The sequence below is a fragment of the Psammomys obesus genome, unplaced genomic scaffold (assembly GCF_907164565.1).
Source record: "Psammomys obesus unplaced genomic scaffold, mPsaObe1.curated_primary_1811, whole genome shotgun sequence".
NCBI classification, from domain to species: Eukaryota; Metazoa; Chordata; class Mammalia; order Rodentia; family Muridae; genus Psammomys; species Psammomys obesus.
Window position 1 is genome coordinate 8,698,128 of NW_026589137.1, and position 21,623 is coordinate 8,719,750.

The window sequence follows — 21,623 nt, forward strand, 5'->3', positions numbered from 1 at the left end:
AGAAAGAAAGAAAGAAAGAAAGAAAGAAAGAAAGAAAGAAAGAAAGAAAGAAAGAAAGAAAGAAAGAAAGAAACCATCCAGGAGCTAGGTGCTCTATTCTATTTCAGGTCCCAGTTTTCATGCATCTTTGAGGTCTTTATCCAATACTAACTGAAGACAAAAAAAAAAAAAGACTAAGTACATTTAATTTTGCACCTCATTCCCCTTTAAGGCCTCCCTTGAATTAGCATTGGTCTGCTCTGCTAAGATGTTGCTGCAAGTGAAATGTCGCACTGAAACTTTATGGCATCTAAATACATGTGTTGTTCAGATAGAGGCATATGTTTCACAAGTGACTAAAATGTCATCATTGCATTTAAAATACTTTGCCTTTGAAAGTTTCAAACTGGGACACGTTTGACTTCAGAGAAATAAGGACAAGCAAGATATCTGATTGTTTATTGATTCAGTCATAATGTACTTACCTCTCTGTATAGAGACAGTATTCCATAACCACTGTGGGGGAGTATAAGGTAAGAAAAGCAGACAATGGTCAGTAGTAGTAGTTAGAAGCCAATGTAGCTTCCTTTTCTCATCCCTATCAAGAACGACACAAGCTCCTGATCCTTTAACAATTCCTTTGTTCTGACAAGAAAAGAAGGCATATTTGAGATTTGAGATGGTGGTGTTGATGATGCATCTCAAAGTGATAGGAAGGAAGGAAGGAAGGAAGGAAGGAAGGAAGGAAGGAAGGAAGGAAGGAAGGAAGGAAGGGGAGGGAAGTAGTAAGGAGAGGGAGGTAGGAAGAGAGAACATGGAGAGAGGGAGGGAGAGATTATGAGGTGGGGACTCTTTTGTGTTATCCCCTCTCAAAATGTGATAAAGGAACACACGTATACACACACAATATACACATAACTCTGTTGTTCTTTTTGCTAGCTGGGACAAAAACAAAAAACAAAACAAAACAAAAAAACACCTGAAAGAATAATGGAGGGTTTACTTCTACTTCAGTTTCCAGAGTCTTAAGTCCACATTTGCTGGTCACATGTGCTTGGACAAAACATGGTGTTGGAGCATGTGGCTGAGTATCTCCTTCACTTCAGGGAAGACATGAATCAGGGAGAGAAAGGACTGAGGAACAGGTAAAGTTTTCAAAGTCATGTCTCTGGTGACATACTTTTTTCCAACTATGCCACATTTCCTAAAGTTTTTGCCACCACTTCCCCCCCAAAACAAAACTTTGTTAGGGACAAAGTATTCAGCATGTGATTCTCTGGGGAACATTTCAGGTTTGAGCATGATAAATAAAGGTAATGCATAATCAGAATAGGGAAAATTTTTACTTCTCAAGAACTGTTTGGAAAAAACTTGCTTACAGTAAAACAATGTCGACAAAATGCAGCAGTACAATCACAAAATGACTTAATCTAGATTTTTCTTTCATCAACAGTGACACGTTATTTCTCTCAAAAGAACAAACAAGAAAGAAAATCAAAACAAACAAACTTAAAAATGAAATTGAGGGAACGGGGATGTGGAAATGATCTGGGAGGAATTGGGAGAAGGGAAAGGATATGGTCAAAATATAGGGAACATTTTAAATAAATAAGAAGTAAGTTAAACATACACATATACCACAGTTACACACTCCTTAAATGGATTCTGCTTTATCAGTAAACCAGGAATTTAATCAACTGCTTTCTATGATGTTTACTGTCATGGTCACCAGCTGTTTAACTCTCACATATCTACTGAAGAAGAAACAAATATTTCTAAAATGTGTCCTACTGAGATATCTAAGGAAAGTTAAGCTTCTTGGCATTGCTCAGGCTAGTGATTCTTTATTCAAAGACTTCCTCACTGTAGTCAAGTCTTGATAGACATGAATTTACAGCTCCACAAACATTTTACAGAAATAGCCCAGATAGGAATGAAACCACAAAGATCCTGTTTACAAAACTGTTCCCGAAGTGCCTCTGGGAGTACTAACCAACACAACTGTTTCTTGCTACTAACAGTTTCACTGTAGATTTGTCTCATATTTTTCACAGACCATCCAGAACTCAGTTCCCATTGTGACAATCACTGATGTGGTGCTGACAGGAGAAGTACTGATATGTCTATTGCCTTCTTTGCATGGTGGCTGAAAACAATACCATCATGGTGCAGAAGAGCAACCTCCACTATGCTCTCCTCTTTGCTCCTCTTTGCTCTATAGCTCCCAGCCTTCTCCGAGCCTTCCACAGAAACACTCCAATTACAGGGAGTCCTACTCTCATGAAATGACACTTTTAGTCCAAGATCAAGAACCAGTCTTGTTCTTAAGCATGAAGACTCAAAGAGCGAGAAACAAGTACTCAGCAGGACTGCATGTAGTCCCCCAAGTACCTGTTACCTTCCGCCGTAGGGTATCATATAAACAAGGTTAACCACTAAGTTTTGATTTGTAGTGGAAAATAATCTTGAACTCTTGAACTGATACTCGTTTCTCCACTGTCATGTACTAGGACAACAGGTATGACACACCACGTGGCCTCTAGTCTCTTTTCAGTCTTAATTTTTTGTACCAATGCTGGAGCCTTAACTTTTATTTTATACTCTATTCAGAGAACTAAATGACAGGCAATCTTAGCCTCATCCAGTGGGATAGTTAGTGCTATGGTCTAAATATGCCTCTCAAATTTCATGTGTTGTAACACATTAGAGCTCAGATGACAAGAATAAGAAAAGTCTGCAACTTCATAGAGATTAAGTATTGATGAACTAAGGGTCATCAAAGAGAATTCCCTTCAAAAGCAATGTTACACACAAGTGTGAGATACAAGCTGATAGAAATATCAACAGTAAATCATATTCTGATGAGGTCCTAGATAGAAATGGGGAAATATTGGGAACTGGAGTGAAGGCCATATTTGTTATGCAATATCAAAAACATTATATTATGGGCTAGGGCAACATGGAATGTAGACCTTTAAAAAATGAGGAATGAATGAGGCTGACAGAAAAAAATTATAGCTAGTGAAGCATTCAGATTAATGAATGACTACGTTTTGTGAGCTCTTAAAAATCATTATTGACTTTGTTCTTTGACTATTTCATATTATTCATATTCGTGTATATAATGAATTCTAATAACTTTATCCACCACCCTCTCACATCTTCCTCTGATTCTTCCATTGCCAACAGTCCCTTTCTTATGTTCATGACTTTTGGTTTTGTTATGTGACACATTAGTTTGACCAAGATCAATATGTGTGACAATTATATTAACACTATCCACTGGTCATTAATCTCTCTCAACATCAATGGACGTATCTCTCGAATAAAAAGACACAGATTAACAGAATGCATATGTAAACAAGACCCAACATTCTGTTGCATAAAAGAAACACACCTAAGTCACAAAGACAGACATTACCTGAGAATAAAAGACTGGAAAACTGTTTTCCAAGCAAATGGACCCAAGAAGTAGGCAGTAGTAGCCATTCTAATACCTAATAAAATAGACTTCAACCAAAATTAATAAAAGGAGATGGCGAAGGGCACTTCATACTCATCGAAGGAAAATTCCACCAAGAAGACATCACAATTCTAAACATCTATGCCCCATATACAAGGGCACACACGTTTGTAAAAGAAACATTTATAAAACTTAAACTACACATAGATCCTCAAAAGTTAATAGTAGGAAACTTCAACACCCCACTCTCAATATAGGACAGGTCAACAAAACATAAACAAAGAAACAAGGACACGAACATATGTCATGAATCAAATGGACTTAAGAGACATCTACAGAACCTGTTACCCAAATACAAAAGAATTTACCTTCTTCTCAGCACTTCATAGAACCTTCTCTAAAATAAACCGTATAGTTGGTCACAAAGTAAGCCTCAACAGATACAAGAAGGTTGAAATTATCCTCTGTATCCTATCAGACCACCATATTCTAAAACTAGACTTCAACAATAATTGAAGGAGTAAAAAGCCTTCAAAATACGTGGAAACTGAACAACTCTCTACTCAATGACAGTTTTGTCAGGTAAGAAATTATAGACTTCTTAGAATTCAATGAAAATGAAGACACAGCACACCCGAATTTATGGGACACAATGAAAGCAGTGCTAAGAGAAAAGTTCATACTACTAAGTGCCTTCAAGTGCCTTCATGAAGTAATTCGAAACATCTCATACATGCAACTTAACAGCTCAACTAAAAGCCCTAGGAAAAAAAGAAGCAGACACACCTAGGAGATGGCTGGAAATAATCAAACAAGAGCTGAAATCAATGAACTAAAAAGAAAGAGAACAATTCAAAGAATCAATGAAACCAAGAGCTGGTTCATTGAGAAAATTAACAAGATATACAAACCCTTAGCCAAACTAACTATAAAAGCAGAGAGAAACTATCCAAATCAGCAAAATCAGAAATGAAAAGGGGGACATAACAACAGAGACTGAGGAAATCCAAACAATCATTAAGTCTTACTTCAAAAGCCTTTATGCCACAAAATTTGAAAATCTAAATGAAATGGACAATTTTCTTCATAGATTCAATTTACCAAAGACCAGGAAAATAAATTCAATAGTCTTATGTACCCCAAGGAAATAGAAGCTGTCATCAAAAGTCTCCCATCTGAAGAAGCCCAGGGTCAGATTGTTTCAGTGCAGAATTCAACTAGACCTTCAAAGAAGAGCTAACACCAATACTCTTCGATCTATTCCACAAAATAGAAACAGAAGTAACATTACCAAACTCATTCTATGAAGCCACAGTCACCTTGATACCTACCTAAAGACCCAACAAAGAAAGAGAGTTTAATGCCAATGTCCCTTATGAACATTGATGCAAAAGTACTCAACAAAATGCTCGCAAACCAAATCCAAAAACACTCCAAAGATATCATCCACTAGGCTTCATCCTATATAGTCAGGGGTGATTCAGTATATGGAAATCCATCAGTTTAATCCACCATATAAACAAACTCAAAGAAAAAAAATCACATTATTATCTCCTTAGATGCTGAAAAAGCATTTGATAAAATCTAACACTCATTCATGTTTAAATTCCTGGGGAGATCAAGGCTACAAGGCACTTACCTAAAGATAGCAAAAGCAATATACAGCACATTTATAGCCATCACGAAACTGAATGGAGAGAACCTTAAATTAATCCTCCTGAAACCAGGCAAGGTTGCCCACTTTCTCCATATTTCTTCAACATATTTCTTGAGGTCCTTGCTAGAGCAATAAGACAAATAAAGGAGATGAAGAGAATTCTTCTCCTTTATTTGTCTTATTTCCTTTATTATTTGAAAAGGAAGAAGTCAAAGTATAACTTTGATGATATGATAGTATACATGAGTAACCCCAAAAATTCTAGCAGGGAACTCCTACATCTGATAAATACCTTCAAAAATGTGGCTGTATAAAAAATTAATTCAAAAAAATCAGTAACCCTCATATATACAAAAGACAAAAGGGCTGAGAAAGAAATTAGAGAAACAACACTTCGGTCCTTTGGTGTAACTCTAACGAAGCAAGTCAAAGACTTGTATGAAAAAAAAAACTTCAGATCTCTGAAGAAATAGAGGAATATACCACAAGATGGAAAGGTCTCCCATGCTTATGGCTCCACATGATTAACATAGTAAAAATGGCCATCTTCAAATGCAATAGACGTTGGAAGCAGGAGAAGACAGGGAACAGGACAGGAGCTTACCACAGAGGGCCTCTGAAAGGCTCTACTGATCAAGGTTTGGAAACAGAGGCTGAGACTTATAGCCAAACTTTGGGCAGAATGCATGGAATTTTATGAAAGAAGAGGGAGATAGAAAGACTTGGAAGGGACAGAAGCACCAAAAAGAGACCAACAGAGCCAAAAACCTGAGCCTTGGTGGCCCTGAAGAAAATGATACCCTATCCAAGGACCATAAATGGAAAGGACCTCAAACCCAGACTCCAATGTAGCCCATTGACTCAGTCTCCAAGTGGGTTCCCTAATAAGGGGAGCAGGGGCTGTCTCTGGAATTAACTCAATGGCAGGCTCTCTGATTACCTCCCCATGGAGGGTGCAGCCTTCCCAGGACACAGAGGAAGACAATGCAGCCATTCCTAATGAGACTTCATAGCCTAAGTTCAGATAGAAGGGGAGGAGGTCCTCCCCTATCAGCAGACTAGAGGAGGGGCATAAGGAGAAAAGAAGGAGGAAGGGTGGGTTTGGGAGGAGGTGAGAGAGGTGGCCATATCCAGGGTATAAATTGAATAAATTTTAATAAATGAGAAGAAAAAAGAGGAGGAGGAGGAGAATTCGCCATCCTGACAAAATCAATCTATAGATTCAATGCAATTCTCATCAAAAGACCAACCGAATTCTTTACAGACCTGGAAAGAAAAAAAATTCAGCATCTGCTTTGATACACTGCTGGGTAGAGTCTTTTAAGAGTCCCTCTATGGTAGGCTCCTGTCCTGTTTCCTGTTTTCTCCTTCATCCAATGTCCATCCTGTTTGTATTTCTGAGTGAAGATTGATCTTCTTCTTTCTTGGTTTCTTGAAGTGTGCAGATTTTTGTAGGTTATCCTATATTATATGTCTAGTATCCACTTATAAGTGAGTATATACCGTGTGTGTCTGCTTCTGAGATACCTCACTCAGGATGATCTTTTCTAGATCCCACCATTTGCCTGCAGATTTCATGATTTCCATGGTTTTAATTGCTGAGCAGTTTTCCATTGTGTAAATGTACCACAATTTCTGTATCCATTCCTTCGCTGAGGGACATTTGGGTTGCAGAGAGCAGGGAATCTTATGAAAGAAGGAGGAGATAGTAAGACCTAGAGAGGACAGGAGCTCCACAAGGAGACCAACAGTACAAAAATATGTGGGCACAGGGGTCTTTTCTGAGACTGATACTCCAACCAAGGATCGTTCATGGATATAACCTAAAACCCCTGTTCAGATGTAGCCCATGGCAGCTCAGTATCCAAGTGGTTACCCTAGCAATGGGGAAAGAGACTGTCTCTGACATGAACTCAGTGGCTAGCTCTTTGACCACCTCTGCCTGAGGGGAGAACACGTATGCCAGGCCACAGAGGAAGACAATGCAGCCAGTTCTGATGAGACCTGATAGGCTAGGGTCAGATGGATCCTATCACTAGACTTTTAGAGGGGCTTGGGAGGAGATGAAGGAGGAAGGGTTAGACTGGTAGGGAATGAGGGAGGAGGCTACAGCTGGGATAAAAAGTGAATAAACTGTAATTAATATGAAAATAAACTAAAAATAAATAAATAATTTTTAAAAGATGAAAATTAAAAAAACAATAATTCTCCACTTAATATCAAATATAACAAGTAACCCAGAATTGCTAAAACAATCCTCTACAATAAAAGATCTTCTGGGGGTATCTACATCTCCATCCCTGATGTCAAGCTGTACTATAAAATATCAGTAATAAAAACTGCATGGTACTGGCCTACAATGGAATCAAATAGAAGACCCAGAAATAAACCCACATACCCATGGACACCTGATTTTTGAGAAAGATGCCAAAACTACACAATGGGAAAGATAACATCTTTAACAAATGGTGCTGGTCTAACTGAAAGTCCACATCTAGAAAAATGCAAATAGACCCATATCTATCACCCTGCCCTAAAGTAAATTCCAAGTGGATCAAATATCGCAACATAAAACCAGACACACTAAATTTGTTGGAAGAAAAATGGGGAAGAGTCTCAAACTACTTGGCACAGGAGACAATTTCCTGAACAAAACACCAACAATACAGGCTCTTAGATCTACAATTAAAAATGGGACTTTGTGAAACTGAAAAGCTTTTGTAAAGCAAAGGACACTCCCAACAGAAAAAAAAAAAATGACAGACCACAGACTGGAAAAAAGATAGTCACCAACACTACATCCAATAGAGGGCTAATATCTAGACTCTATCAAGAACTGAAGAAGTTAAACACAAATAAATCAAGTAAACTAATTTTAAAAAAGGATACAGACATAAGCAGAGAATTCTCAACAGAGGAATACAGAATAGCAGAGAAACACTTAAAGAAATGCCCAACATCTTTAGTCATCACTGGAATACAAATCAAACAATCTGAGATTCCATCCTACACCTATGAGAATGCCAAAGATCAAAAACTCAAGTGACAACAGATGCTGGAGAGGATGTAGAGAAATAGGCAGCCTCCTCCATTGCTGGTGGGAATGTAAACTTGTACAATCACTTTGGAAATCAATTTGGGGCTTTCTCAGAAGATTGGAGATAGCACTACCTCAAGATCCAGCTATACCACTCCTCGACATATATCCAAAAGATGCCCCACCATTCAATAAGGACATTTGCTCAACTATGTTCATAGCAGCTTTACATGTAATAGCCAGAATCTGAAAACAACCCAGATGTCCCTCAACGGAGGAATGGATACAAAAATTGTGTTACATCTACATCTACCCAGCCATTAAAAACAAGGAAATCATGACATTTGAAAACAGATTTATGGAACTAGAAGAGATCATCCTGAGTGAGGTAACCAAGAAACAGAAAAACAGGCATATTACACACTCACATATAAGTGGATATTAGCTGTAAAATATAGGATAGGCATCTACAGACCTAAAGAGGCTAAACACTAAGAAGGACCCTAGGGAGGATGCTTAAATCTCATTCAGAATGGCAAACAGGATAGACACCAGAAAGTGGTGGAAGAGAGGAAACAAGACGGGAGTCTACTATGGAGGGTCCCCTGAAAGCATCCACCCAACAGGGGATCGAAGCAGATGCTGAAACTTTGAGCAGAGAGCAGGGAGTCTTATGGAGTAAGAAAGGGGTGGGATTAGAAGGACATGTAAATCTCTGAGTGAGGGGAGCAGGGGCTGCCTCTATCATGAACTCAGTTGACTACTCTTTGATCACTCACCCCTGATGATGCGGCCTTGCCTGGCCATGGAAGAAGAGAATCCAGGCAGTCCTGATGAGACTTAATAAGCTATGGGCAGATGACAATAGAGGAGAACTCCCCCTTTCAGTGGACTAGAGAAAGAGGATGAGGGGAGGGGGGTGAGACTGGGGTAATTGAGGGAGGGGGCTTCATTTGGGATATATAATGAATAAATCATGAAGAAAAAAATCTTTAAAGGGAAACAGAGGAGAAAGATATTTAGAGAATTCACAGCCCAACCTTGTGTTAGAGACTGAAAGAACATTTCAAAGAAAGCAAGAGTGTGATTGTGCAAATGTTTGAGAAAGAGATTAATATGAATAGGACAAAGGGACCACAAAGATAAAGGAAGAAAAGCACATTAGGCATTCCGAACTTTTTATGTCTGCTCCTCACATTCCAGGGTCAAAGTTTCAGAGGACAGGATGGTTGAACAGACAGGCCAGAGACACTGACACATGCTAACTGCTCCAGAACACCTCAAGGATTGCTTCAACAATTAGACTGCAGCGCCTCTCAGACTCCCTAGCTCAGATTCAAGCAAAACAAGGTGTGGCACAACCTTCTGCTGTGAAAATGCAAGCTTGTGTTAATTCTGCTGGTGCACAGAACACAGTGGACAGAGGCATGGTTACCTCGATCTAGACATCAAAGCACATTTCAGACAGTCTGGAAACCAGGAAGAGAACTAGTGCACCCTCCGATCAGTTATGGACAGCCCTGATGAGATAAATAATGAAAAGGAGTATGGGGTTAGAACTGTCACAGAGAGACCCCAAGAAGGCATTGTGTCCTGCAGATGAAGCAAGGCTGCCACTCAGATCTAAAAGTATAGGGCTACCAGGGTGTAACTCCAATCTTGTAGAGCTACAGTCCATGGTGACTTTCTAAGGCCTTGAGGGTCTATCTCCTAGCCTACCTCTAGGAAGGAGTATGCGATGTCAATGATAATTTTTCCAAGAACTTACTTAAGACTGAGTATAATCTTTCCTGGTGAGTTTGTGCCATGGATGCAGCCTGTTAACTGCTTTCTTTTCAACGGTTTCTCCCCCTTTTAAATAAGAATAACTTAGGAAAGCAATGGTTTATTTTAGTTTGTATTCTTTATTCATTGCTTTCAGGAGTATTTATGAGAACACTTTAATTTCTTAACTTTCCTTTCACACTCTTACAAACCAAATGGGCTTGTTTATCATCTAAAGCTTTTCTAAGCCTGAACTGGAATACCTGGTGATAATTACCATCTTTCAACTACATAGCTCTCGACTGCCTTAGCAAAATGGCGGTTCCCAGCACTTCTGTTCACACGAAAACTCCTCTTTTCATTCATTACTTATTATATTTTGCTGGAAAGCACGTTCTTATCAAGATCTGTAGCCCAAAACAATTTAAAACTAATAATTAGTTATTTATGTTGAATCCTATCATGTAGTTGATGGCAAAGTGGTTACCATTTGCCCCCATAGCCCCATGTCTATACCGCAGTACTCGTACTCGACACTATCCAGAAAACATTATTATGCTACCTATTCTCACACTAGTTGTATAATAATCAGCAATATGGAAAAATAATCAGCTTGTCATTAGAAGGCTGAGAAGACATACCATCCCCTATTCTAACAAAACAATTTAGAAAGTGATTTAATTTTTTTAAATCATATCTCTATAGAGAGAAACCTATAAAAATGAAACAAGAACCACAGCCTGCCTAAAAAACTCTTTTAATCAAATCCAACCCAAGACCTTCCTGAAATGGTAACTAAAGGCCAAGTCACAGTGCCAAAACAGAGTTCCATTCTTTTGTGCAGTGCAAGAAACACATTAGTAGCCAGGAGTGGTGGTGCACACCTCTAATCCCAGCACTCAGAGAGACAGGAACAAGCTGATCTCTGTTGAGGTCTAGACCAGCCTGATCTACAAAGAAAATCCAGGACAGCCAGGACTGTTACACAGAGAAACTCTGTTCCAAAACAAAATAACAAACAAACAATAAATACATAAATACGTTGGGGAGACTGTCCCTTCTGAAATTTTCCCCATCACTACAAAATATATGCCTGGTTTATTTATTTTTTGACTCATAGTCTATTTACATGACTTCCTGCCAATGTGGAGAACACACACACACACACACACACACATGCACACACAAACATAGCTTGGGTTCAAATTCTCACTTTACTACTTCCTAGTGATGTGTCCTTGTTCAAGACATTTAACTTGTCTTTGGCTGAGTTTTCTCAAAAGTAACATGAAATTATTATACCTATACCATAGAGTAATAGGGAAGACTAAATTATATTCTTCGGCATGTTCATTTTATGCAAAAAAAAAAGTGCTTGGTAAATGCTAACCATTAGTGTTAGGCTTATCCTTGCTAAGATAATGCTGTACACTGGCATGCATATTGTTGATTTGTTTTTATCTCTTCAGTGAATTAATTAATTGTATTTTGTGTATGTGCACAAATGTACATGTGCATGTGTGTGTGTGTGTGTGTGTGTGTGTGTGTGTGTGTATGGGTGCATGTATCTTGTAGAGAAGACAGGTTGGCATCTGGTATCTTCTTCTATCACTCTTCACCTTATTTTTGGAGACAAGGTTTCCACATGAACCAGTTAGTTTAGGTTGGCTAGCCACTGAGGTCCATGGAACTGGGATAGGCACATGTCACTGTGACCAGCTTTTTCCATGGGCATTAGTTATCCAAACTCAGGTACTCATGTTTCCACTGAAACTGTTTTACCTGCTGAGCTACCTCTCCAGCCCCACATTACTGAGTTTTACTAGTATATATATCAGGTGAACTCTCAGGTGTTTTCCTTCCTGTGGTTTGAATACAGGGCGTGTTCTCCTTAATTCTGTAACTTAGAAGATTGGCACTAAGATTGTATTATTGGGAGACACTGTGGACCTTTAGGTGATGGAGTTTACAGGAAATCCTCACATGATTGGGGATATGCCTTTAAAAGGATTGTGACATTAAAGCCAGTACACTCTATCTTTCTTGCTCCAACATGGACTAATGCCATCGCCATCTGCCATCTTTTCCAGAGGCCAAACCAATTGGCCATCTGATTTTATGTATGAGAATTCAAACTATTAAATAAATCTTTTCTTTTTATGAATGAATGATCGCATATATTTTCAAAGTAACATGAAACTGAGTGATACAATCCCCAAATAAATTTTGTTCACTTGAATTGTTTAATCTAAATTATTAACCTAAAGCATTACATACATTAGCCTTAAAACCAGCTGACATGATCCAGCAAATCTTAATTCTGATGGTTCTGTTGTTTTAACTCTGAAAAACAGATTCTTCCCCATTTGATGCTAATGCCTGTCTCCAAAGTAGCTCATGCATCACAAATACTATCTACCTAACCTTCTATATAGGTAGAGGAGAATGGAAATAGATGAAATTAGATATTGGTATTCTCCATTTCTGTGTAATACAGAGAAATGAAATTTCACTTCTAATGGTTTCTGAAAAGGGTTGAACATTGATTTCCTCTGACATTTGGGTATGGCGAGGAGGAGAAGAGGTGATTGCAATTTTGATCAGTCTAGGTCTGAGGCAGAAGATTCATTTCCAAATGATGCTATCAAATTATTTCTGTGAGGATATGGCCATCAGGCAGGATAAGTCTGTGATCAGATGGCATTGTGGGTATGAACAAAGTAGCTACTGAAAAGGGTCTTTATATTAGTTGCAAACAGATGGTTCGAATTTTCAGAAAGCTACCAAGAATAACCTGCCTAAGTCAGAAAAAGCGGGATCCAGAAAATTCCCAAATAGTCTATATTGTTCAGAAATGAAGTTAAAGGAAGTTAACGTGGCACCTGGGTCCCCTGTGAACAGTAGCTTTTTAAAAGCTTGAGCTAAAAATATATCTGGGACCATTCATGTATATAACCTAGAACCCCTGCTCAGATGTAGTCCATGGAAGCTCAGTATCCAAGTGGGTTCCCTAGTAAGGGGAACAGGGAATGTCTCTGACATGAACTCAGTGGTGGGCTATTTGACCTCTCCTCCCCCTCCCGAGGAAGGAGCAGCCTTGCCAGGCCACAGAGGAGAACCTGATAAGCTAGGGTCAGATGGAAGAGGAGGAGGACCTCCCCTAACAATGGACTTAGAGAGGTGGAGGGAGGAGATGAGGGAGGGAGGGTGGGATTGAGAGGGAATGAGGGAGGGGGCTACAGCTGGGATACAAAGTAAATAAACTGTAATTAATATAAAAAATAAAAATTTAATTAAAAAGTGGAAGAGATTACATATGCCATAACCTATGCCTCGGTGTCATCTTTTGTCAATAGAATTTATGTAAAAATATAAGGAAGGGCACTTTATCTCACTCCTTTCAGGGCACTGCAGGGATGAGCCCTTAGCTGAGCAACTCTATCCTATGCTGAGTAATCTAGAAAGATCCTAATGTACAATACTTAGCTTTCAACAAGGATTCTTTGGGAGACTGAAAAGAACACTCAATAGGGTCTAACTGCCATACCTCAGGGAGAGGCAGGCAATGGAACTCCTTCAGTGGTCATGTCCTTAGCACATGTTATTGCAAATTCTCAAATTCAATCAAGTCAGCTGATGTATCAGGTTTCATGCAGATAATAGAAGCCAAATTTAATTTATTAGCTTGATGATTTCCTTCTCCTCTCCCACCATCCCTGCCAGTGTGTTTTTTTTTTTTTCATTAAAAAAGATACGATTTTTAACTGGAAGCCTAACACCGTTCAGCCAGATTTTGTAGGGAAAAAAAATTAACTTTGCACATGACCTCTATCATAACAAAAACGAAAGTTACAGGAAATTTAAAGGGACAATAACAAATGTTGATCCTCAGACGAATTTAAAATTAACAGATGTGGTATTGGCATAGAAACAGAAAGGAGGATCAATGGAATCACATAGAAGACCCAGAAATAAACCCACACACCTATGAATACTCAATATTTGACAAAGAAGCCAAATCCATTCAATGGAAAAAAGACAGCATCTTCAACAAATGGTGCTGGACCAACTGGATGTCTACTTGCAGAAAAATGAAAATAGATCCATATTTATCACCCTGCACAAAACTAAAGTCCAAGTGGATCAAGGACCTCAACATAAAACCAGATACTCTAAATCAGTTGGAAAAAAAAGTGGGAAACAGCCTAGAACTCATTGGCACAGGAGACAACTTCCTGAACAGAACACCAACAGCACAGGCTCTAAGAGCAACAATCAATAAATGGGACCTCATGAAACTGAAAAGCTTCTGTAAAGCAAAAGACACTGTCATCAAAACAAATAGACAGCCTACAGATTGGGAAAGAATCTTCACCAACCCTTTATCTGACAGAGGGCTAATATCCAGTATATATAAAGAACTAAAGAAGCAGAAAAGGAGCAAACCAAGTAATCCACTTAAAAAATGGGGAACAGAGCTAAACAGAGAATTCTCGAAAGAGGAACATCGAATGGCAGAGAAACACTTAAAGAAATGCTCAACCTCATTAGCCATTAGGGAAATGCAAATCAAAACGACCCTGAGATTTCACCTTACACCCATCAGAATGGCCAAGATGAGAAACTCAAGTGATAGCACATGCTGGAGAGGTTGTGGAGAAAGGGGAACCCTCCTCCATTGCTGGTGGGAATGTAAACTGGTTCAACCACTTTGGAAGTCAATCTGGCACTTTCTCAGACAACTAGGAGTAGTGCTACCTCAAGACCCAGCTATACCACTCCTAGGTATATACCCAAAATTTGCTCAAGTACACAACAAGGACATTTGTTCAACCATGTTCGTAGCAGCTTTATTTGTAATAGCCAGAACTTGGAAACAACCCAGATGTCCATCAACGGAGGAATGGATACAGAAATTGTGGTATTTTTACACAATGGAATACTACTCAGCAATCAAAAAGGAGGAAATCATGAAATTTGCAGGCAAGTGGTGGGATCTAGAAAAGATCATTCTGAGTGAAGTATCCCAGAAGGAGAAAGACAAACTTGGTATATACTCGCTTATATAGACCTACAAGATATGATAAACATAATGAAATCTACACACCTAAAGAAGATAATCAAGAAAGTGGACACAGGCGAAGGTGATTAATCCTCATTTAGAAAGACAAATGGGATGTGCATTGAACTTATGACAGGAGTCTACCACAAAAGGCATCTGAAAGACTCTACCTATCAGTGTTTCAAAGCAGACACTAAGACTCATAACCAAACCCTCGGCAGAGTGCAGGGAATCATATGAAAGAAGGGAAGTTAGTATGATATGGAAAGGATAGGAGCTGTACAAGGACCAAATATATCCGAGCACAGGGTCTTTTCTGAGACTGACACTCAACCAAGGACCATCTATGGATATAACCTAGAACTTCTGCTCGGATGTGGCCCGTGGTAGCTCAGTAACCAAGTAGTTTTCCAAAGTAAGGGGAACATGGACTATTTCTAACAGGATCTCAAGGGCAGGCTGTTTGATCCCCCCCCCCCAGGGGAGGAGCAGTACTGTTAGGCTACAGAGGAGGACTTTGCAGCCAGCCCTAAAGATACCTGATAAAACAGGGTCAAATGAAGGGGGAGGAGGTCCTCCCCTATCAGTGGACTTGGAAAGGGGCAGGGAGGAGACCAGGGAGGGAGTGTGGGGTTGGGGAGGGAATGAGGGAGCGGGATACAGCTTAGACACAGATTTAACAAAATGTAACTAAAAAGAAAAATAAAATTAAAAAAAAATTAACAGATGTCAGTGGGTTTGTTTTACTTATCAATAACAAGGAAATTTGTAAACAGGGCTCCTGTACTTGTGAGACATAAAGTAAATCCTGTGATCATCACCTACTTTTTCAAAGAAAATTCTGTTGGTGCACAACCACATCCAATCATTTGAGCATTGCCTATGGCTATTTTTGTGCTACAATGGCAGTATTGTAAGGTCACACAAGGCTGAACTACTCATTCTCTGGTCTTTGACAGAAAATAAAATTTTTATAGGCCACCAACAATGTTGAAATAAATTCATAGAAGTAAGGAAAGCGTCAATTATCTGCACAATTGTCTGTATCCCTCCAGATAAAATATATTTCTATTATAATATATAGAGTACCATGTTTTTTTTTTTAATTAAAGGTATAAACAAGCCCAAAATTGTAGGAGACAGAACTTCCAATTTCTTGTTTTGCACAATGCAAAATTGTTTTCAACTTCTCTTGGAAATTGCTAAGAAAGAGCCATGACTAGTAGCAAAAGTTTACTCCAGCAGGAAATAGAAGGACACTTACTGTATGGGGAAGGGTGAGGCCTTAGGAAGATTACAGTGATACTCAAGACACCAAGAGTTCACTTCTGGAAATCTGCACCTTTCAAACAAGACCGAGGTGATATTTCTAGATGTTATCAATGAAAATTAAAACAGCCTTTCTGAAGGATGATCCAGATATGTTTGACAAGATTTAATGACTTGATTTTTGACCCTCCATCCCCCACCCAGAGACTAACTGATCAGTCACCTATAAGGATATAATAAACCTAAGGACCTTCATGAAAAACTGGTTAACTTTACTCAATAAAACCTATGTGAAAATACTCTAAAAATACAAGAACAGCTCCAAGAAAGCAGAACTGCTGAATGAAGCTTAACTGGGAGACTTAAGATGACAAAAATATGTTCTCAAACAAAAGCAAAGATGAAAGCTCCAGGTTAACTTTCATGAGCAAGAAGATCAGTAAAACTATATGTAATTGAATGAGGTATTTTAATGTTTTGCATACATCAAGGTTTTATCTAGAACATCAATGACAACAGAAATAAAAATAATTGTAAACTAGGTATAATGATGCTTATGTGTGATCTTAACATTTAGGGGGACAAGGAAGGAAGATCTTTTCTTTGAAGCTAACCTGGGCTACAAAGTGAAACCCTGTCTCAAAGTTTTAAATTAATTTTGCTTGGGGTGTTTTTTGAGGGATACTTGTATTTGTTGGGACCGTTTACAGAGATCACGTTTGCTGAAAACTTCACATATTTCTATAGAGGCATTACATATATATATACAATCTTTATACTATTCTCATTTGTTTTGGCTGTTTTCAACCATGTTAGAAAATACTGGGTACAAAAAAAAAAATATAAGTGAGGCAGGATTGATTCAGGCTCAGTGTTAGAAGACTCAGTTCAAGGCCAAGCATATGTGAGGGAACTCGTGTCACCCAGGAAGCAAGGCAAGGGCTTAAAGAATGGGAACAAGTTATTCCCTAAGGAATGTTCTCCCCAACCACTTACCTCATACTGTCCCATCACCTATTTTCACAATCTTAATAGTGCTCTCATATGGGCCTCTGAAAGGCTCTGCTCGGCAGACTATCAAAGCAGATGCTGAGACTTATGGCCAGCTGTTGAGCAGAATGCATGGAATCTTGAGAAAGAAGTGAGAAATAGTAAGATCTGGAGAGGACAGGAACTCCACAAGGAGAGCAACAGAACCAGGAAATTTGAACACAGGGGTCTTCCCAGAGACTCATACTCCAACCAAGTACCATGCATGGAGATAACCTAGAACCCCTGCACAGATATAGCCCATGGCAGTTCAGTGCCCAAGTGGGTTACATAGTAATGGGAAGAGGGACTGCCTCTGACATTAACTGATTGTCCTGCTCTTTGATCACCTCCCCCCAAGGGGGGAGCAGCCTTACCAGGCCACAGAAGATGACAATGCAGCCACTCCTGATGAGATCTGATAGACTAAGATCAGAAGGAAGGAGAGGGGGACCTCCCCTATCAGTGGACTTGGGGAGGGGCATGCGTGAAGAAGGGGGAGGGAAGGTGGGATTAGGAGGGGAAGAGGGTGGGGTTTATGGGAGGATACAAAGTGAATAAAGTATAATTAATAAATGTTAAAAAAATAAATATGCCAAAGAGAAGAAAAGAAAAAGGGAAAAAATAATGCTCTCATATGATCAAAGAGTTAATTTTTTTATTATTTCAGAGCCCTAATGATCTAACTGTCTCTGGAAATACCATTACAGACATCCAGAGATAGACTTTACTAAGTTCTTAGATTTTTCTGTCTGATCAAATTGAAAATTCAGGTTAATCATCCTTTACTCTGAACCCTATCTGCTCACCACCTCAGGCACCTTAAACTTTTCATGTCCATTCTTCCCTTTATTTGGAATGTCTCCCTTTCCCATTTCCTGCTCCCAGGCAAAGTGATCATGCTATTTATTTTACAGACACATTGGTATTTCTTAACTGATGTGCCCACCAAAAATATCAGTCTGTGTATCCACAGGGAAGTTTTTTTTATAACATAATATGGCACAGGAATGGAAGATGTGTCAATTCAGACACTAATAAAATAAAGACTGGGCCCTACCCTAATGCAAAACCCCAACAGTTGGGATGTTGTGTAGAGGAGGCTGGCAATAATGATTTGCACTTATGTCCCCTCAATCCTTATCTTCTCTGAAAAGTAAGGCTGCACAGAGGTCTTTAGAGCAAACCATTGGGCCTGAAGGACTAGAGTTGCTCACAGAGGCTGATTTCACACATTCTTTGATTTCAATTATTATTATCCCGAAGATACACACAGACATCAAACTTTGTCTGTCCTTCATGATTTGTGCTGCAGTGCCATAATCTCCTGCTGCTGTTCTAACCAACTCTTCAAACTGAAACTGAATATTAAGAGAGAGAGAGAGAGAGAGAGAGAGAAAACTAAAATAAAACCCACCTTTTGTTCTGTATTCACCATCCATTCTAGTTTTGTTTCTGTTGGTTTGATAAAATGTTCTGATGGAAAAAAATAAACTTGGGGAAGAAGAGATTTATTTTAGTTCAATTCCAGGTTATAATCTATTGCTGTGGAGAAGCCAAGGCAAGTACAAATATTAAACAATCAGATCACATCCACAGTCAAGAGCAAGGATCAATAAAGCAATAGATGTGTGCATGCTTAAGAGTGGTTCGTGTACTCTCTACAGTAATACAGTTCAGAGTCTTCTGCCTATGAAATAATGCCACATATAGGGAATGAGTTGATAGCGAGATGGGCCTCTGGGCATGACTCTCTTGATGATGGTATTTAATTGATGTGGGATAACCTGTCCATTCTCGGTGGTATCATTTCCTGGCAATGAACCTGAACTATATGTTTAGAAATAGTATGCTGAGCACTTAAATGTATTTAACAGTCTTTTCTGAAAAAAAAAAAAGGCATAATGTGATTAGCTGCTTCAGGCTCTTCCTGCTTTGCATTCCCTGCCATGATGGCCTGTGTCTCAACCTATGAGCTAAAAGAAACCTTTTTTTTCCTTAAGTTTTTTTGTCAGGATATTTTGTCACAGCAACAGAAAAGAAATTAAGACACTCCTGGATGAGTAAAGGAGCTTTTTCGTAAAGCTGGAGCTTCCCTAGTCTGCTCTGTTTTCCAGCAGCACAGAGCATGTGCTAGACACACATCAGGCTCTAGCCAAAAGGAACTGAATATCCAACTCTAAAATGAAGACTTGAACTCTCTTGTTTACAAATTCTACTTCCACACATTAGATAAATACAAGTTCATTTATTTAGTGCCTTTTCTTCCAAGTCCAGTTGAGAGGGTAGATATTTCAAGTCTTTGTATGTCACTTGTGCCAGGTTGACCCTGAACTCATGATTCTTCTGCCTCTGTCATACAAGAATGAGATCAGAAGTATGTGTCACCATGCCTATTATCTCTAAGTAGTTTTGGTTTGCATATCCTTGTTGGCTAAACATTTTGGATACTTCTTTGTGTTCATTTGCAGGTGCTCTTTTGTAAATTTTATTTTATTTTTTATGTATGTGTTTGAGTGTATGTTTCTATGTGAATGTATGTGCAGATGTGTTTGTGCCTAAAAAAGCCAGAAGATGCCATTGGATCCTTGTAGCTGGAGTTACAGGTGATTGTGAGTCATCCAATATGATCACTAGGACCTGAACTCTAGCACTCATGATTGAACAGTAAGCTGTGCTGACCACTGAGCAATCCATACAGTGCTCTTTTGTACTTCTTCTGCGAACTGCCTATTAGTTTAAGTTGTCTATTTTTAATTAGATGATTTATTATTCTGTTATGCCTAAAGGCCCATCTTCCAGTTGATCCTAGATTCCATCAGATTGACAATTAACCTTACTCATCATAGGGAAGCAAAGAAGCTTATTGTAAGATAGAGAACAGCGTAAAACAGTAGCAGAAAAGTAGCTATCCTGCATATAACCTGGAGCCTACAATATTTGAGCAGGCAGTTGTGTAGAAGATGTGGTCACTGCCTGCTACCCTCTTTGGGAAAGTTTTCTTCCCTGGTCTCAAGTCACAAGAAAACCAAGCAGAGGGTCAGAATGCTTATTATTGTAATCAAATAGCTCCAGGAAACTTTTTGTATTTCAAGCATAGACCGCCTCCTCTCAGGGCTATGGCTAAATAATCATGGGCACTGCTTTGTGTCTTGTGTCAGCAGTGACAAGAAGATAAGAAAGGAAAATAAGAAGAAAAGTAAAAAGAGCAAGGAAGGAGGGGGTGGGATTACTAGTTAAGTGGCATGTTAGAAAGCAGGCCATTCCTCCACCTTCACCCAGAAAACAGTGTCCAACAGGGTGTCACCCACTTTACCTTCCCCTAACCATTTTAGATAAGGACAAAGATTGAAAACTGTCACTACCTATAGAAAAAAAAATAGATTTTCCAGATCTGAGCTCTTCTATTCCTGGGCAGACTATGACAACTTGATCATTTTCTATCTCTCCCCACTCCATGGCTTTATGCCAGTTGTGTTTATGTTCATTTCCAGGCCCACTCAGACCTATTTCTTCCTGAGCCTGTAGCCTTATATTAATCTCTGAGATTATTCTTCCGTATGTCCAATTTATTTTATGAATAGAGTAGTTCACTTCCCACTGTTTTGTTTGTAGCTCCTCTTTCTCAATGTTTTACAAGGTTTACTCCCTATTCTGTCCTAGCAACTGATGACCCATAACTTCCAGAGGCCGATGCAGTTACTCAGTGAGTGAAGCAGGTTTTTTACAGTCTTCTTTCCCCCAGTCACCTCCTTCACCCATACCACTGCCACTTTTCTGACCACTCCCCTATTTTGAAGTGCCTTATACAAAGTGAAATGGAGGCAAAAATGATGACAAACAGGATTCGTGCTTTTGTAAGGTCATGAGTAACTGTAGATTGTTATTGTTTAAAAAATAAAAAGGATAGATTAAAACAATATTCTTCTATTTTGTGTGAATCCCACCTGTCCCTGTTCTTTTCTCCCCAACAAACATGAGCTTTGAGACTGCTCTTCTTTTCCTCAAATATAATAAAATCAGTATATCCTCGTTTGCTGGAATGGTACCCATGCTTCACATACCCAGATTTTCCTTCTGAAAAGCTTCCCTTCACTGCCCCAGTCCTCCTCCATCTTTTAGTTCTTACATGAGGATAATGAGTTCCCCTACTTCTCTTTTTATTTTCACTTTGATCCAGAATCTCCTGTATCCTTAGTGTCCTTTAATGAGTGTGTGTGTGTGTGTGTGTGTGTGTGTGTGTGTGTGTGTGTGTGTCTATGTCTGTGTTGGTGTGTGTGTGTGATGTTCTGGAACTTCTGATGTTCCTGCCTCTAAGGTGCTAAGATTGCAGGAAATCACCACCATGTCCAGGTTCTAGCAA

At 39.1% G+C, this 21,623-nt stretch overlaps 1 protein-coding gene across 1 annotated transcript in view; it reads left to right on the forward strand.

Annotated features, from left to right (window-relative positions):
* The window catches only part of Trpc5 (transient receptor potential cation channel subfamily C member 5), a 375,446-nt gene that overhangs the window by 259,280 nt on the left and 94,543 nt on the right, over nucleotides 1–21,623 (forward strand). The gene's annotated exons all lie outside the window — the stretch shown is intronic.